Here is a 6,825-nt window from a genome sequence, read left to right as displayed (position 1 = left end):
AGTTGACATCCATGCTAAAAAATAGTATAAACGACTCTCGAAAGATTACAAAGTTCAAACCACTACTTTGGATTGAATTCCATGCCCCTCTGTATGTAGAGGATATAAGATTGAAGTTAATTAATTGCATAAAACATTTGCATTAAACCCTTGTAATTGCTTGTAGCAGCTGTTAGTACCTGTTTTGATTAGATTCGAGCACCTGCTTTTCCATCGGATGTATTTGATCATGTTTTCCGTATAGCATGCGATCGTCATTGTTGGTCAAACAGTTTTTGAGCGTCAAGTAACGCCTGGCTGGAATGCTTCCCAGGGACTGGAGATTGTGCACACAGTGTGTGCGGGCAAGTATTTAATCCAATGACCGGGGTAATAGTAAATCTGTAAAGCGCTTAGAGACATTTTTATTATGTCTTAAATCGAATTTCGTTCGAGGACCTGATTTTTCATCGAATATATTTAATCGTTCTGTCATATTTGAAGAAAAGATTAAACTAATTCAACAACAAAAACTGAAAGAAAAAATTAACATTAGTTCTAAAGATGACCGAAAACATATCGCATGCTATCGAATTCAAGCATAATATACCCGTTTATGCAGATGTCGGGATCCATTCTTTTGAAAAAACGCCAACTTTTCAGCGTCACTATTGTAAGTTTGCGGTAACATAGGCTTATTATAATCATTAAAATATGATTTACAATTCATTTGATTTGACGTCGTATTTTTTTTAGATCTCATTTTATCTTAGAATGTAAGAAGAATATATTTTGTTTCTTCTGCAAATTTGAGGTGAGAACATAATTGAGACAGAGGTTGACGGCACTAATGTGTATCGATGAATATACTTAGCTTTTGTCCAGTCATTTTGATTATTTTGTCATCTTTTTCAGTCCTCTAAGAGGTTATAAGAGTATGTTCTCGCCTGTGAATATCGGACAAAAGGAAAGTGTATTATCTCATATAATCTGTTATATTGCAAAAAATGATCTACTGATCTACCACGATCGCAGAGACTTTCCAAAGAAAAAAAAACCCAATTTAAATAGCCGTATTCCGCTCCTCTTGAAAATGTGCCAACATCATCATGACAGATTACGTAATCCAAGAATTGGAAAGACAACAGGGAATTGAAATTTCCTCTCAGTTGGTATCTGGAACGTCTTACGAACGTCTAACGATTTGGCCATCTACAGGCTCAAAGGGGAGGAGGGAGGCTGGGAGGGGTATCCAATAAAATAACATTTCAATCTAAACATTTTCAAGCCCATGAAACCGGGCCATGAAATAATTTGACTTAACCTATTCTTTGTCAAGAAGTCATTCCTCCTCGAAAGAAGGCTAGCCAGGTCCCATTATGTGAGGTGTCGTTCGACTCTTAGGGAATGCTTTCACACGTACCAGGCCTAGCCCGATGGCTGCGGGGATAAACGTGGCGACTTCAGGGTGAAACCTGACCGTCGGGGTTGACACAGCTTAACAAACAAGAGGGACTAAGGGCCCAAGCATTGATTCCACCTTGATCTGCATGTGCTTGCTCTCAATCACGAACCAGTTCACATATGGACTTTTGATTGAACGCCCTTTCCACAAAACACGGTCTCAAAGACTGTCGAGAAATCAACCTCAAGGACAATGTCAACCCTATGGAACATCCCATAGAAATCCTGTTCGAATTTCGTCATGTGTCATTGTAGTGTTCGCACATTTCTATAGGTGATGGGCGAGGGTATTGAAATTGCCTTAGGTTAATTTTCGAAAGTCTTTGCGTTCATGTTCTAAGTGCCCTTCATTGTATGCCGAGGGCCAGAAGGGCGTAAACTCTGTGAGTTTCCTGGTCAAAAAATATAAGGATGAAATGATACATTCAGTTTTTTGAATTCCTTTTCTACAGTCAGAGTCAAAATTGCCTTATATCTAAACAATTGCTCCTTTGCACAAGCTTTAGACAAGTGAGATGCGCCAATACCAATCGATGTCCAAGTCTGAACCATTGTAGCCTATCAAAGGTTTATTGTATGCATTAACTAATCACTGCTACAACACTGGAAAAACTTTCTAAAATCTTTGGTGGTAGTCAAGCCTACCATTTCTCTAGAGATGGGCGTAGCGTGGGGGGGGGGGGGGGGGTAAAGGGCGGGATGCTTGCGGTGGGGATGCATGCAGTGGTATGTTACGATCATGTCTGTAGAGTTTATCCAACGCAGGAAATGTTACCATGTGTGAACGCTCTGTACGAAGCAGAGATTCTGTAGACGTATCAAGCGACCTACAATACAGGTAAAATGCATTTGACATTCATTGCGTTGGTGTTACGTGTATCCCCTCATGAGAAAGACATTTAAATCTTCCGTCAGTTCTGGTAATATATACAATAAACGGGAAGGTATCGTCATTGTATTTTGATGAATGTTTTGTGAAATGTGTTCCTCCTACACTCTGGCTCGTAGGTGCAACAGTTTAATGTTTACTTATGTTCTTGTTCTTCTCGTTTTTCTTGTTTTTTGTCTTCTTCTTCTGAGAAGCTTGAGACATCTACGATTGCAACTACTTTCTGAATATATAGCGCTTTTCAGGACCGAAGGCCCTCTCAAAGCGCTTTACAGATATATATATTATTACCCCGGTCATAGGATTCAGGCTGACCCGCACACAATGTATGCACATTCTCCACTCCCTGGGGAGCATTCCAACCAGGCGTCTTTTTTTACAAGCGCACATTTGCTAATCTAACCACATTAGCTTTCGCATCTTACCGGGTACCCATTTTTAACCCCTGTGTGGAGAGTGGCAAATGTAGATCAATGTCTTGCCAAAGGATATTAGTGCCGCGGTGGGACTTGAACCGCGAACCTTGTGATCCACAGTCCGGTGACATATCCACTCGTCCACGACACCTCTACAAAATCAACCCAAGGGTAATGTCAATGCCCTATTTTATTTCCCATAGAAAATATGATCGGATTGTGCTATACGTTCTTGTAAATTTCACACATTTCACTGAAATCTACTTAGTTCAATTTTCCAAAAGTAGTTGCTATCGTCTTATGAAAAAAATTGCTGGAAATCACTTTTACAGAAAAGTACAATTGATACAAGATCAATTATTCATGTGGTCCATGGCTACTATCTAGATACTCTTGTCTTTCCTTGCTTATTCCCCGGCTATTATACATTTTCTATCAAAATAATTGCTCTGCAGATATCATTCATTTGTAGTAGTGAACATTCAGTCTAAGTCACATTCGATTCTTTGAAAATATATTTTCTTCCATTTCTCTTGTAAAAGACTAAACTTCAACTCGGCAAATCGGTGTTACAGATATCAGAAATACGATTTAAAAATTCACACACATAAACATTAAAGATGTGGACAAAATCCTCCATGATCACCCTTTCAGATTATAAGGTACTTTCCGAGGGCAAAGCTTCTACACTTATACATGTACCTACAAAGAAGTGTCTCTCTTTAATCTTCAAGTGCTATTTTCAGACTTAGAGTCGTCAGTTCTCAGAAAAGGAGATCGAACTAATGATGATGGTTTCTCGTTTTAGAAAGGTTAATTTCAAATGCCCTAAAAACCTGCCAATGAAACATTAAAGTTTGTGAATATAACGACCATACTCAAAAGAGATGAATACTAACTTTCATAAGGTTTGAATGTAGATCATTTCTGTATGGCTAAATGATACACCATTCTCAATAAATCATTTCTGATAATGTATTCGAATTCATTCACGTTCACCAAACGACGAGCCATTACATTCATCTGTCATATATCATTGTCTGTCAATCGTCAGAATGTAACATTGTTGTTCTAGAATAGGCAAACTGTATGGCTTCCTAACAACACGCAATTTATGCAATTTACATTCTGACTATTGAAGTACAATTATTTGTAACAGATAAATTAAATATTTTATTACATTATACGAAAATGACCTCTTTTATCATCATTTTTATCAACTCCCCCTCCCCCTCCGGACTCGACGACATTGATTCTTGGGAATATGGTTTGGTCTTTCTTTCCTATTATTTTTTATCATTTGTCTACATTCTTATATCACACCCTCGTCTTTTTTAAAAAATACATGAATTCGAATCAGTAAGCGTCTTAAATCTTAATCGCCTAAACAAGGATAGATTACCATTTTATCGAGAAAATTCTTTAGAAAACACTGTTTCAGTAGTACAATGAAAAGAAAGAAAAAAGTGAAGCAATCAAACAAATAAGGAGCAGGCGCTTGAACAGCCGAAGGCTAATGGTGTTTTGCCATGCCAAGTTATCACACTTTTCTATCAATAATTAATAGATTTTCTTGCAAGTGTCTTTCACCGATAGAAGTCAAGTGGACGGTCAGTAAATGATTAATGATGATAGTGGGAGGGAGCAATAACATATGGGTCATTTCAGGGGAAGAGGAGGGGGTAGAGTGTGGCTACGACATGCAGATGAACTGTCCATATTAGAGCAGACTCTGATTATTTTCTATGTGGTATCGGTTCATGGCCGACACATACATAAGCAATCGGAGTGAAACGCGATGGCTAGTGGTAAAGTTGTGGTCTCGTAACCGAGAGGTCCAGGGTTCGATACCAATTCGAAACGCTAGTGCCCTTTTTTGGTGATAGTGGCAAATTAATATCGGTTATGACTGTCACTGTTTATACAAAAAAGAAATCAAAGGTACTTAGATCATTATGTTTCAGATGCCGAGGTGAAAACCGAAATGCACTTTACTTTAAAGGTACTATGTCCCTTTTGCAGCCAACATCATATTCTGTAGAACTTTGCAGGAATTATAAATATGTCATGTATGTACTATCCGTGAAATTTAAACATTAGCAGCGTCCTAGTATTTAAATTGTGCAAGGAAACCCGTTTACCTTCTATAATTCACTGTCGGACACTATTGAGTGACAAGAGAAGTTCTAAATTAGGATTGTCTTTCAAATGCCGTGGGAACTTAACCTTTTCATGTTTTGGCCTGCAAATGGGACAAAGTACGTTTAAGCAACAAGTCATGAAGCCTTCCCAATACCTGTGCCCCCACTGTCCACCTTTCTACCCCTTCCAATCTACTCCCTCCTTAACACTTTGCCCTGCTTCTCTTCCTCTCCGTCTTTCCACCCCTCCCACCCTCTGCCGTCCCACCCCCTTAGCCCCTTCTTCTCTTTTCATCCTGATTGAAACCAGTCTGCGAACTGTTTCGGGCTTTTACCGTGTATAAAGGGCTCAATTCAACTCAACCCATTCCCCTCACCTTCCCATATTCTCCGTCCCCTTGCCCCTCTCCTCTTTCCTTCTCTCCATCCCACCCACACACCTACATCCCACCCACACACCCATTCTCATCCTGACACGCGATCACGCGACCCTAAACCAACGCACCTCCTTTTTAAATTAGTCACAGTGTTTTAACCGCAGGCTGGCGTTTGCTTCACGCCCTTTACCTACTTTCCCTGTGGGACCCTTGAACTAAATTAAGCAGTGATCTCCGCTCTTCACTCTTGACAAAGGTCAGGAGAGAAAAGAAAAATCGAACACACTCCAGTTGTGATAAGGGTTTGTCCTTAGAGAAATAATAAACAGAGAGAGAGAAAGAGAGGTGAAATCAAGAAGAAGCGCATAAAGAGAGAGAGAGATACAAAGAGAGTGAAGATGTGTGAAAATAAATTTGAACACGATAGCAACTACTTTCGAAAGAAATCGCCCTAAGGCAATTGCAATAGCATTGTGTGTCACCTATTGAAGTGTGCAAACATGACAATGATGTATTACTTAATCTGAACATGATTTATTGGGGAAATACAAGAGGATATTCAAATTGCCCTTGCGTTGATTCATCCTTGAGATCATGTTCAGATACATGGATGATGGAGCGAGAACGAGATGAGGGGAAATCGAAAGGATTTAGAAATGCAAAGATGTGACGAGGAATGTAGAGAAAGAGTGAGAGAGAGTCAAAACAAGGCATAACAAATATTAAACTTTCTGACATCATAACGTTTTACCATCACGTACAAAACTTAATAATTAACGTTATGGCTACCCACGTTTTAAAACCTTCAATCAGTTATACACCAGCTGTAAAACAACGTTGTGGTTTTTCGACAGTTTTATATATCTTCGCTCGCACTCTGTTACTGTACGATGTAGGCGTATGCGAATTTTGATACCCCCTAGTAACACCATCAGAGTTGCTATACTTTCTAAGCTATCAGCATAATATCTTCATGCGCCCTCCATAACGCAGTATCCAACGAAAGTGAGTACGCTTTCTAAAAACCCAAATCCCAAAATGAACTCATCAGTGCGCTACACTAATTTGTTCTTGAAATAAGTATGCTTTACCTGTAGAAAACAGTAGAATCATACAATGCCAATATTTGTCGTTGCTTTCAGACTTGAATTTTCTCGGCTGAGAGCAAAATTGTTATAGAAATGTAAAACTTGTTATATATATATATACATAACCCTACATGGTACATTAAGTGGACATCATAAAAAATCCTAACCCTAACCCTAACCCTAACCCTAACCCTAAAACCTAACCCTAACCCTAACCCTAACCCTAACCCTAAACCTAACCCTAAACCTAACCCTAACCCTAATGTCTACTTAATGACTCATTTTGTCACTCCCAATGTCCTTCCAATGACGCCTGTAGTAAAATTACATATATAGAGAGAGATATATAACAAAATTGGGCCTTCCACGAGAAATAAAACGTAAAAACGTTAAGAGGACACCAAATTGTCCTCCTAATCACAATGTCTACTTAATGACTCATTTTTCACTCCAAATGTCCCTCTAATGACG

This window comes from Strongylocentrotus purpuratus, unplaced genomic scaffold (genome assembly GCF_000002235.5).
Source record: "Strongylocentrotus purpuratus isolate Spur 01 unplaced genomic scaffold, Spur_5.0 spur5_scaffold_4, whole genome shotgun sequence".
Taxonomy (NCBI): Eukaryota; Metazoa; Echinodermata; class Echinoidea; order Camarodonta; family Strongylocentrotidae; genus Strongylocentrotus; species Strongylocentrotus purpuratus.
The sequence above is the reverse complement of the archived record's forward strand: the minus strand, read 5'-3'. Positions refer to the sequence as shown.